This window comes from Sphaeramia orbicularis, chromosome 18 (genome assembly GCF_902148855.1).
Source record: "Sphaeramia orbicularis chromosome 18, fSphaOr1.1, whole genome shotgun sequence".
Classification (NCBI taxonomy): domain Eukaryota; kingdom Metazoa; phylum Chordata; class Actinopteri; order Kurtiformes; family Apogonidae; genus Sphaeramia; species Sphaeramia orbicularis.
The window spans coordinates 21,048,749-21,062,693 of record NC_043974.1 but is presented as its reverse complement, the minus strand read 5'-3'; positions in this window follow the sequence as shown (position 1 = coordinate 21,062,693).

Here is a 13,945-nt window from a genome sequence, read left to right as displayed (position 1 = left end):
TTTTTTTTCAGGGGCCACATTCAGCCCAATTTAATCTGAAGTGGGCCGGACAAGTAAAATAATAGCATGATAGCCAATAAATAATGACACCTCCAAATGGTTTTAGTGCAAAAAAATGACATTAAGTTATGCCAGTATTTACATTTACAAACTATCCAAACAAAAAGGATGTGAATAACCTGAAAAAAATTACATTTGTCAAGAGATATAAGTGCAATTTTATCAATATTATGCCTTGACATTTATGCATATGCATTATGGATCAGATCCACAAAGACACAAAACATTTAATAACAGGCAGAAAATAGTTAAAATTGTGCTCATTTTCTTTAGCCATTTCAGGTTGTTCATATTTGTTCAGGTTATTCACATTTTATTGTTAAAGGATAGTTTGTTAACGTAAACATTTTCATAATTTAATGTTTGTTGCACTAAATCAAAGAGGAAAAAATTGGTGTTGTTATTATTTATAGGTTATTATAATATTATTTTTGAGTTTGATGCCCTCACTTGCACTTTGCAAATTCATCCCTTGGGCCGGATTGGAATCTTTGGCGGGCCAATTTTGGCCCCATGTTTGGCACCTGTGTTTTAGGTGCTTATTTTTCCAGCATGCATAAGGTACAATCCTGCTTAATTTAAGGTCCATACCAGTTAAACAACAATATTCACATAGCTGTGTTTGGGAAAGAACCTAAAATTCTATAAGTGCTAGGAACAGAGACAGTATAGAGAGTTCACACAGGAGGGATGACAGCCTGGAAGCAGACAAAGGACTTTCCTGTTTTTATTTGAAATGCTTTGTCCCTACCTGCAACCATATACATTTTGAAATGTCTAGTTGTGTGTCTTTTCCTTGATACTGATCAATACACAGTAGGTAGAAACAAAAAGCAGGAGGCATGTCGTAAACCTGACACTGCTTCTGAAATATTACAGTCCCTATGTCGCTCCACTGCCACCTCTTCTCCAAAGCCTGCAGAATTGCACCTTAAAGTGTGTGTGGTCTTTGCCCGCTCTAGCACTGAACGTCTATTTTAGCTCAGTGATTGATACCTCCCAATCAGCTATAGAAAAGCCCTCCTAGCTGCACAGCCATTTAGCCTGCAGTCACAGTGATATTGATCTGAAAAGTCTGAAATGAGGGAAATTGAATAGCACCGCAGCTAATTATGTAGTAATGAAGGCAGGAGGGAAATAACCTCACACATTGTTAGCTCTCTCACACTGTGACCTTGATTGAATGGAAAAGAAAGATTTTGGGGCCTGATAGCTGAAATGCATTCAAGCTAAGATGTCATTTGCCCCCCCCAACAGATGGTACGAGTCTATAGTCATGCAATTAGTGAGAGACACTAATGCACATCACTCTGATGGGCTGTTCAGAAGGCTATTTGTGCCACATATATTGGCAGGTCGGCGTTTTAGCTGCTATAGACATACAAAAGGTTATCATGAATGGAAGACAGCATTTGGCACCAGCAGTAACTACATGCAGTATGGATTTGTTTGAGCAGCAGATCTCTCTTAGATCTCCTCTTGTACATCTAATGAACAGATTATTGATTTGATGTCCAGTCATCAAAAAACTGGGACCACTGCCAACCCGTGCTATGATCTCAGTACTGCTCCTGTTTTGAACCCACCATGACTCCAGCATCTGCAATGCTGTCCCCTTGTGGTGCACTGACTGCAAGCATCTGGAGCTGTTAACCTTATGCCAAGGAGAGGTCATGGCCAGAGGTAACCACTTGGTGGCAATGTTGAGCTGCTGAACAGGACGTGACTGTGACGAGAATGAACTCCCACAAGGAAGGTGGGAGCATTGCTAGTGATGTGGCAAAAAACAGACTCACTGTCAGGCTTTATGGTGAATCACAATGCAGCATCACAATGCAGATAACAGCACTACATTTCTCTGTCGTTTAGATGTTACCTCCATAAAATCAAACTATGCATATGCACAACCAGATACCACTGTAAATCAAATGAAATGTTACCTCATGCTTGTTTTTCATAAGCTGACAGTCTGTGTTTTGCCCACACACTCACACACACATACATACTGACAGGCTGAGGAAAACACCAACATTATTGCAGCCACTTTCTCAGGTTTGTGTCTGATTCTATCTGTAGGTTTTAAACAGGAGGTGACTTGATTTTACTGAGTCAGAGATAATGTGCTTTCCTCCTTTAGAAGTCCAGTGTGTAAGATTTAAGGAGATTTAGGATTATATAACACCAAAAATATAATATATTATTCATAAATATTTTTTAATTAGTCTATAATAAGCTGAAAATAAGAGTCATTGTGTTTTTGTTACCTTAGAATGAGCTGAGTATAATTTCCCTCCATGCAAACCCCCTCCATGGAGTCTGCAACATTATGCCTCCATGTTTCTGCTGTTGCTGAAAGGGGACTCCGTCTACCCTTTTTTCATTTTGTGCTATGTAACATTCAGTTTTAGGTACGTTACTCTAACATACTGTGGATGAGTGTGGACCTGAGTTAATAGCCCCTTAATGAAAAAAGCCCACAATGGAAAACAACAATACTGGTTTATACAATGACCTTATGCCTTTTTTTTTGGCCTCCATATGGCATGATGAAATAAGGGGTATTCAGCTGGTTGCAATCACCAACTTCACCACTAGATGCCATTAAATACCACACACTGATCCTTAAGAGAATAAATATGAAATTCAATTAAATTAATCATATTCAAGCAGCATTAAGGAAGTTCTTGGTTAGTAAAAGCAAATCAAACAAGCTCATCTGTAATCGCTTCTAGCTCTTGAGCTCTGCTTATCAGGCTTTGTCCACATTTAAGAAGCAGCTGGGCAAACAGTGTTTCACAGAGTCAAAGGAGCTCCATGAGGCGGCTGTAGCCTTAATTGCATTAAGCTCATTGCTGACTCTAGCGAAGCGCTCAGCACTGTAGGGGGTTGGAATCCTCATTAGAGTAGAATCAGTTATGATGAATATTGCTTTAAGAAAATTTAACTTATGCCAAGGAATCCCAGTGGGATTTGTCTCAGACCTGTTAGCTTGACTGCGTAACATTAGAAAACTGAGAAGCACTTTGTCATCATGTTGAATCCTGCAGCTTCAATACTCAAAGGCCCTTTCTTGACGTCCTGATTTAGCAAGAGCAAAAGACAATAATCAAGCTTATGTGTTGCTTTTTAAAATATCTCCGAGTCACCGGCATCCTAACAAGAAGGTGCCAACACAAGTAAATGCACCACAGACAAAGATGGGAACTGTAAATATAACCCTACCTGTAAATATAAATACAGTATATTGAATACAGAAACCTGCACAGCTTTCAGCCCTTCTTACTTTCTCCATCCTCATGCACTAGGGCCCTGTCTGGAGAAGTCTCATTTAGCCATCACTGATACCAAATCAAGTTACTGCGGCCAGGGGATTGACACAAAATCGATGGCATCACATCTGCAGTGGCGACAGCTCGCATATTTAATATTCTTGAAGCTGCAGGACAAAGAGGAGGATCTAAGCAGGGAGGGAAGCAAAACTCAGTGGCAGGCAACTATGTTTTGACTGATGGGCCCGAAGATTGTATCGCACGACCTGGGCATCAGCGATAGCTCTGCACCTTGGACTTATCTGTGTTCAACCTGTACGGCCAGGTCACTACTGCTGACAAGAATTCCCTATAAAAAAAAATAAAAGGGGAAAACAAGCTCCCCCTCTGCTTGCTTTGTAGTCACATTATCTTGCATTACACTGCCTTCTTTTGAAAGAAGACAAAGCACAGGCACAATGGGCTATAAAAGTATGTATGTATAAATAACTGCAATATGGAGCTTTCAGTAAATGCAGGCTATCATTTCTCTGAAAGATGAGTTGCGGTATATTTCATCACTGAATGCATTATATAGTGTTCTTTCAGTCTGGAGAAGCTGCTGTGATTTTTAGCCCTCTGTCGTTTAAGGTCCTTCATTCATCCATTCATTCATTTTCTTTCTGTTGCGCATGAATATACCTGAATTAAGATGAATATCTTAAGATAATTTATGGCTGTATAAAAACAAATACAGATACAGATTAACTTTCTTGATCCCAAGGGTGAAATTCACTAATTGTATGAATGTATATAAATTTCAGTTTAGTATTTAATATCCATGTGACCTTTTGAATGTAGGCTTCTTTGTAGTTGAATTCAGCACAAGTAACAAAATTAATATCTGAAAGGAGCGCTATTATTTCGTTTTAACAGAATGTAAAAAGAAAAAGCTCTGTTTTCCATGAAGAACCATTTAGTATAATCTTGTTAGGTTTAGAACAATTAATGGCAAATGTTTTTCCATCCCTTGACCATCCCTTCGGTGTGCTTTAGGCAAATATGTGGTGTGAGAGAATCAGTGCTAGTTTGAAGTGATTCACAGTGGGTCTTTGCTGGTCAGGCTCCAACATGTGAAAAACAATCCACCTCATATCAGCTGTTACTTCTGTTCATACGTATGTGGTCCATTTCAAGTAGATAATGAAATGAAACCCAGTGGAACACACTACAGTGATAATCAGATTATTAGATGGGTAATTAGGTAGGTAATTAGTCTTGAAATGTTAAATGCACGGTGTATCTTTTCCCAAATACAAAGGGAAAAATGAAAAATGTCAGCTCTGTTTGACCAGACAATGTTTGATGACAGGTATCACTCGGTATTTTTAAAACATACAGTCACACACAGCACTCAGAGCAGTAGTCAGAGGTCATCTGTAAAGTCCCCAAAGCTCCATGATGCCCTGCAGCAGAGGAAGAACGTCATCACTGTGGAGAATGTGGCCTGAAGGCATTATATAACTCAGAGAAGTGTGCAGGTACTGTAAGGCAAAAAAGTTGGTTGTAGGAAGAGTTTCAATGGCTTCTAAGACTGACTTTTTATATACAAAGATGTTCTGCCACAACTGTAGGAGGACACAGAAAGTGTTGGCAGGGCTTTCTTCTGGCTGTGCTTAGCAGGGGATGAAAAAAATGATCAGGCTGCCACCTGAATGTCATTCTGTGGAAGTGTGGTCAATTTGGAAAAGACCGTGGGGCAGATCTCGAGCACCCTGGAGGTATTACATACCCTGTCAGGTTTAGGAACACCATAGGATCTCATGGGAGGTGCTGGAACGAGTGGATAAGGATTTCTGGGCTTACTTACTTTGCCTGCTGCCGGTGGGAACTGAACCTGAATAAGCAGAAGAAAACAGAGGGATGGATGTGTTTTCAGCTAGCCCTCCAGTAACTAGGCTACTTGTAAATAATTGTCTTCTTCAATACCTCCAGTACAAAGGTAGCTGCCAATTCCTTTGCTCCTCGAGGTTTCTGACTTTATATTGTATTCTTTGTCCTGGAGGCAGGGCAGCTCCTCTGCAGCGCCTCAGAGGAAAACATGGACTTTCTGCCCAAAATAGTTGCTTTGTCTCAGCACATTCGGTTGCGTAACCCACCTTGACGGTGGGCACAGAACGGCAGAACAGTGGAACTAATATATCTTAATGCCTCAATTTTGAAGAGGGAGCACTCATAAGTTATTCGCAGATCTCCTTTCTTTCTCTCTATTTTCCCCTCTGATCAAATCTAGCTCATGACAAATATAATCATAGATGGTGACAAGAGGAATAGAGAGAGAGAGGTAAAAAGAAAATGAATGAGCAACTGGTTTTACTAGAATAGGATTTCATCTGAGGGCAATTATGATTATGCTAGAGTTATGAGGCACTTGGAGCCCCCCTCACCCCCCAAAAAAAGAAAGATGCTAAAGGTGATCATGTTGTCATTGTGGTCAGAGGAGGATGCTAAGGTTTACAAGTCTATAAGATCGAATGACTCTCCAAAACCTTTCAGGTTTTTATGAGAAAATGCCTCAGAGGCATGTAAAACCTTTAAATCTTTATTAAAGACCACTTAAGCTGCCTTTATGATGCCTTACAGCACTTGCTGATGGATACAGGCCTAACCTTGCATCATGCTGGTTTATGAGTGTTATAGCTTATGAGGGGAAGGGCTGTGGAGACAATATGAAGAAGCATATTACTGTTGTTCCTGTATGTAAGAATGATGGGTTAGAAATTTCACATACAGTACTACATATTAAAAGACATTTACTATCAGCTAGGGGTGTAACAATATGAAAACTTCATATCACGGTTATCATTATTATCGCGGTATTGTTGAAATTGTGCTGAAAATGTTCAAAAAGTACTAATACACAAGCTGAAATAATTTAACCAAGTTGAATTTTAAATAAATAAATCAATAAATAAACGGCACAATGTACCTTCTCTTGGCAGAAACATTCAAATATTAACCCTAGGTGGTCTGAGCTTATTTTGTCCATTTTGGAGTACTTTTGATTTTGCCTTTATATACTACATAAACAAATGTTTGCTATACCCATGTTTGGTATCTGTTTTTCAGCACAACTTCATCTATATCATCTGTCTATTATTATTTCACTTTAACCTACTATAAAAACATAAAAAGCCAAAACACACAAAAAATATCTAAAATCCGATTTGAAAAATGTATATACTTTATTGCATAAATAACACAAAGATGCTTAACGAACCTTTCCAAAGACTTTAGAAGTGAATATTGGTTCCAAATATGAGGTATATGAAATTAAAATTGTAATAAATTAAAACTATACTCAAATATTTGACATAAAAGCAGATCTTTACATAGAGGTTTTTCCCCTACATGTGCAGTAATCAAATACGGTTATCATGACAATTAGAATTTATACAGTAAAACTAACCGTCTGCAATTTTACCACGGTTTATCATTATACCGGTAATCGTTACATCCCTACTATCAGCTGATGATTTAGTTTGTTGACACTGATGAGTCCTGTCAGGAATATGCTGGGGCCTTCATCTTCACCCTTAACATAAATGACATGAGTGAAATATCCTCTGAAGGTCTTTGAAGTAAAGTTAAACCAGAAAAATCCTCTCTTTCTTGGTGTGCATTAAAGGTCCTTCCTCTGCAGCTTCTTAACATGACTCAGAGGGACATAGAGGGAAAGGATCACTACATTCACTTATTATAGTTGCATAATCCCCCAGAGAGATGTTAGCTCTGTCCCCAGGTTCAGTGGAGCTTTAAGCCCAGACAAGGGATCCCTGACTTGTGTTGGAGGTGATCCCGCTCAGGGCCCTGTCCTCCCAGGTATGAAAGCTGAGTGTACAGTATGTGGCTGCAGCCAACCAAGCCCAGTGGTCCTGTGACTGGCCAGGCCTCTCTGCCTCTCTCTCCATCCACCCGCTCTTTTCCCACTCTCATAGCCTCGGTTTTAATTGCTTTGAAGCTGAGCGCTCACCTCGGGGAGCTCAACAGGATGTTTTACAGAGCTTTGGGGAGACTGACTATTAATAAATAATACCTCCCCTGTCCTCTTTCTTCACCTCCTTCTCTACACTACAGTGTGATGGAGAGGTGTGGAGCAGAAAATACTTTTTTTTTTGCTATATTTTTGCGTTGGGTTTTGGGGGAAAAAAATAATATACATATATACCAATGAGTAGTGTCATTGTATGTAAAAAGTAAAAGGAATAGAAGTGAAAAACTGTTCCATGAAAATTACAAGAAACAGTTGGGGTGAGTAAAAAATAATTTTAATTCAGTTGGTTGTCTGTGGTAAAAATGTTAATCAATATGTATAATTTGTTTACAGCACAGCTCTATCTGAATTAACCTGCTTGTTTTAGTGTTGTATATCTGGAATTATTACAAAGGGAAAAGCTGGTATTATTAGCTCCCACTGGTGTGATGAATTCAACTATATTGTGCACAGGCCATGAAATACACATAATAATTAAATCCACTCTTATCAGGTGTAATATTTCAAAGGACTGCGCTGCATAGTGCACATCATAAAGTTGAATATTATTTTTTAACCTTGTACCGACGGTTAATAGATTTTGAGCAGTAAGGAAGAAAGTTATAATCACGACAGTATGATTAAACCTTTATCAAAACAAAATGTCTAATTATCATTTCAAATGAAATTGGCATCACGTACGTGTTAGAATTTTTGTTCTTTGTTTGTGTTCTTCTTACCTCCTGTGGCTTTTTGACTGTATAATGTTTTTGCTTTGGTCTTGTGCTTCAAGGCAAGACTTTACACTCAGGTTTTATAAGTGTGTTATGTGTCTCTAAAGCTTTTATAGCTATATTGACCTTATAACAGAGCTAAATGCTGAGGAAACAATGATTCCCAAATGCCCTTACTAAAAGCCTGCCCATCCATACTTTCATTCAGTTCCACCCAAAAGGATAGGACTTTATCTCTCACTCTAGAAGGAAATGTACACTTCTAACTTTGTTAGACCTTAGGCTCACTGTTTAATTCTTTTAAAGGAAATCAGTCTAATCCTCTATTTGTTTGTTTTTCATATTCATTAACTGATAGTAAAAATAGTGACTAGTACTGTAAATGTGAAGATTTGCAGGGCAGAATGAACATACAGTACAGGACAGCAGATGCTTTTCAAAAGAGAAGAATCCACTATGCAAATTCATCCACCAGTGGTAAGCAATAACATTTCTTTCCCAATATATAAGAATCAGCTATAACAGTGTTTTTCAACCTTGGGGTCAGGACCCCATGTGGGGTCACCTGGAATTCAAATGGGGTTGCCTGACATTTTTAGTAATTGATAAAAATAAAATTACTAATAAAAAATATATGGTGAGTTTAGAGCAGGGATGTCAAACTCATTTTAGTTCAGGGGCCACATTCAGATTAATTTGAGCTGAAGTGGGCCGGACCAGTAAAATAATAACATAATAATATATAAATAATATCAACTCCAAACTTTTCTCTATGTTTAAGAGCAAAAAAAGTAAATTTACATTATGAAAAGGTTTACATCTACAAACTATCCTGTCAAACAATGTGAATAACATGAACAAACTGAAAAAAATGAATGTAATTTTTAAGAATATTCTGCCTCAGTTTATCATTTTACAAATGTACATTATAATGGACAGATCACAGTGGATCAGCAAATACACAAAACATTTAAAATAACAGACAGAATCTTGTTAAAATTGTACTTACTCCTCTTAAGACATTTCAGGTTGTTCATATTTGTTCCGGTTATTCACATTTTTTGCAAAAAATTATTCTTTGTTTTAGTGGAAATACATGAAAATATGAACATTTACAAAGAGAAAAATGTGGAGTTGTCATTGTTTATATGTTATTAAGATAGTATTTTAGTGGTCTGACCCACTTGAGATTGAATTGGTCTGAATGTGGAACCTTGTTAATATCTTCAGTGTAATTTTTGCATTTCACAAATTCATCCCAAGGGCCGGATTTGGCCCCCGGGCCGCATGTTTGACACCTGTGGTTTAGAGAATCAATCCCAATACATAAAAGACATGACAAATTCTGAAGCTGAAACGGAAGCACTGTGGTACTGTTTATCTTTCAAATGTTCATTGTGGTCGGTTTCAGATGCTGCAGCTCTTTCATAATTCATAGTTTGACTTATTGTTTGTTCAGTATTAATTATCAGCCTTGTAAATCCAAGCTGAACTGACTGTACATATCCTGACCAAGGAAAATAAAATTCTCACTTTGTGCAGTAATCTACACCTGGCTTTTCTGCCTCCGTCCATAATAATATATATTATATAGACTAAATATTGTGTAAAATGAACGTTTATGTGCAACATAGCATAGCAAACTATTACATGATCAAAAACAAATTAATCTCAGCACAAAAAAAGTCTCCATTTTGAATATGTGGGGTCGCAAGAAATTTGTGGTTTTAAAATGGGGTTGCAAGCCAAAAAAGCTTTGGAACCACTGAGTTATACAATGTTTACATAAGAACAACTGTAACATCCATCTAGAGCACTGACAAAGGACTGTCTGGGGAAAATATAAAAAAATAAAATGTAAATACTGCTTTTTAGGATATATTTTACAAAATGAAAATCAGCATATGGTTGAGAAAAGTAAACGATGGAAGTCTTACAGCTTCAGTGCAAGGGGATTTAGGCATTTTCTGTGGCAGCTGTAAGTAAGTGCAGTACCATTCCAATCCAGCAGGTGGCAGTAGAGCAGAAGTCACTACCGCTGTACACCAGGTGAACACTAATTAGAAGGCGATGAATTCAGGTAAAAGTAAACTGGATGTAGATTATATCCAAGCATCGCTAAGTTTACTTACTTTACTGCTTTACAAAAACACCCAAGTTATGGCTAAAATATTCCTGGTATCTGACACAACAAACAGTCCTGAAGGTAATAATCCTTTACAGTGTGTTGTGCTACTGCGCATGTCATGGAAATGAACTAGAGGCCGCGTGTTTCATGTTGTTAACGCCTGTCAACTGACAAAACCACGTGACTGTTTACAAAGAAAGAAACTGGAATACATCGGTGGAGGCTGTGGAAGGACCAGGTAAGCAGTACATTTTATTTCCACACTGTTATATGTCTTATTTGTGAAGGAGGGTCTGGTTTTACTGAACAGTAGCTCCAGTCTGTGTCATATGGATACAATAATTAATGTTTCAAAGTTTAAAGATTAGTGAATCGGCTAAAATTTACTTAAATGAATGGCCCTTTTTGTCCAAAAAAAAAAAAAAAAAAAAAAAGTAAGAAATGCATAGAACTGTGCTGAAATAATGCCAATACATTTGTGCACAGACTACTGATATTATTTGACAGTGGAAGCTATATTTTCAGAAATATTGGATTTGGAATAGCATGTCCCAGATAGCAAATATTTTGGCAGTATTATGGCATACATTTGGCATTTTTGGCTTTCTTTTGGCATTATGAAAACCGTTAGGCTTAACTGTGGTATGTTTAATGATATCCATAATAGATATGGAGGCACCAGCAGTATATGGCTGAGTTATGGCACATGTCTGGTTAACCAAAAGACTGGGCAAAGAGCGGGATCAAGTATAGGGATGGTATGGCATGTTTATGGCAAGCCAGAAGATTGACTAAAGAGCGGCAACATCTTATTCTATATATGGATGTTTTTTGGTTGTGTTTTGGCATATTTCTGTAAAGCCAAAACACTGCGCAAAGAGCAGGAATTTCTACCCAGAAGAAAACCTCACTTCATTTTAAAAGCATGATCAACACAAATTTTGGGTGAATTCTGGCCACCATTTGGCCTCCTTTTGGCCTCTCTTTGGGTCAGTTTTCGCTACTTTCTGGCTGGATTATGGGGATTTGGGGCTTTTCTGGGACAATTATGGCTGTATTTTGGAAGTCCGCAATTAGTTTTGGGTGAATTTTGGCTTCCTTCTGGTTTGATTTTGACTTGCCTATTTTGGGCCATTTAGGGCTCATACATCCGTCCAGAACTTTGCCAAAATGGCATGCCAGTTTTGGGCCAGATTTAAGCCATAATGATTTTGCTATCTGGGGTGTATGTGAAAACTTTTGCCAGTGGACGGATGTGACATTACCCATGATGATCTGGTCAGTACCAGTACTTTATTAGTAATAAACTTATATACTTGCTATTGCTAATTATCCTGTTATTCATAAATGTTAGTATTGTGGATCTAAAACAATAACAGCTTAACAAAAACAAAATGTGGCAGTGGATGGATGTGACATGGTTGTTACAGATCCCATCATACTGATGCTCGGCAGCCATGTCACCGTTTCCACAAATGATCCCTGTGCAAAAACTAGGATCATAATTATTTATTGTATAGTTTATCATCATACTAAAGAGTAAATAACAATATAGAATTGTTATTTCTTTATAAAAATGCTTATTATTTGAAAACTGTTGATTTAAAAAGTGACGTGTGACATTCTTAATGTATGTATTGGCGTAACACAAGTAGGATGGATCAGCACCATACTCCATATTGCAACCTGTAAAAGTAAAACATGTGATATGTAGTATAGAATCTTGTAAGAAAAATTGGGGAATCTAAAAGAATAAAATATTTGTTTTTCAGGTAAATTCAGTTAAAATATAACTTGGCCATTTGTGACATGAAAATATAGCATTAATGTTGATGAAATTGGACATTTTTGAGCTGAAAACATAATTCATATGACCATCAACATGTTGCAACAGAACTGAAATCCTGTACATTTGCATAATTTGCATTTACCAACACAAAGTTCCTTTGGGGATTCACTTATATTGATTTCTTATGCACAAAGACATAATAAGCCCTCTAAGCAAATTTTAGCTGGAATGCATCTTATGACTCAATAGGAGATGTCAGGGGCTGGATATAGATAATGCAGTGTGTTGTGTGGGCTGTTCTCTGACTATCAAGAACTAAAATTTAATTCAGTTGTAAATAGTTGAGTGTGTTGTGTCTGCTGTGGTCCATCTGAGTCCAGTCCAGTCTGTGTAGCTTGAGCTTAAATGTCTTCAGCGATAGTTTTCTACAAAACTGAATATTATCTTTATTTGTTTTCCTATTTGAACACCCAACAACATAACAGGACGTTTTTATTCCTTATTTCATGCATCTTGCTCATTAGCTTTCATTTGTTTCTGCTACCACTCTGCACAGGCAGCTGATATTGACATTCACTATACATCTATGCACTGTACTATCTCAGGGCTATGCAAGCTTAATGCTCACAAGTAATATACATTTATATTATTTATTTTATCTGGTGCAATCCTTATTTTGTTTTTACAAATAAAGAGACTAACATGAACATAGTTGCATCAAATGAAGGCACAACTCACAACTTTTATGCAACACAAACAAACAAATAAATAAATACAGTACAGTTTTATGGTACTGCAGCCAATTATAGTGCGTATCTACCCAGTTCTATCAAAAGTAACAGAAATATTTTCAAAATCACAACATGCAAATGCTGTATTGCAATAGTGCCTTCATTGTTGTCACTATAACATACACTTTACTGATAATAATTCTGTTTTTCTACTTATAACTAACATTTTGAATTGCTATATTAGTTTAGTTAATGAATTCGAGAACTTCTTTCACTTCTCGCAAACAAGTCGGTCCAAATCTCCCATATGTGTTCAATAAATATAATTTTGATATTCACTGAAGTTTGAGTAAACCCTCAAGCCCTATGGATGAGGACAAGTTTTTTTTTTTTTTTTTTTTTTAATTTGTCCAAGTTACTATATGTACGATACAACACATGAAGTCAGTATTAACTCCTTTACCTTTGACGTGTCTGCAGTGTAAGTACTTCGATGGGATATCATTCTTTAATGAAGACAATACAGTTCCCACCTGAACTGTACAGACCTGTTTCCCTGCTCCAATTCCCCTCTCCAGGCTATGCAACTAATTAGATGCTGTAAGGCATCATGATGGAAGGGGATATATTGAAGTTTAAAAAGGAAGAGGGGCTGGGAGATTGATCTTGTCCTAAATGATAGAGAAATTGATCACCCCTACACGTGGTGAAGGGAGGGGAGCGATAGCATTCCCTAATGAGGAAGAATAGCCATTAGTGAGGGAGTTAACAGATATGTGGGCAATCTCTCACGCTGATTAAAAAGGCTTATGAGCGCTGTGACGCATTTGTCTTTCACATTCAGCTGGAATGATGGGGGAGAGAGTGAAGTGGAAACGTTTGAAAGCTCGTGATGAGGCTCAAAGTCAACTGTAGATTCAGGTTTTACACTCAAGCCTTTGGAACTTTAGGTATACAATAGTGAGGAAAAACAGCATATTAACTTAGGGTGGTCCTTATATGGGGTCAAAAAATTTTATTTTATTTTTTTTAAAGTTCAACTCTCACCCCCTATAAATATGTTAGGATATCAAATAAAGCACACTGTGCAAAATTTTGAATTGTTTCTGCAATATCTTGAGATTGCTCAAGGCCTTTGAATATTTCTGGATTATCTGGAATCACTCATTTTTGCAGAAATTGCACCATTTAAGAACGCACAACAAAATAGAATGCAATATTA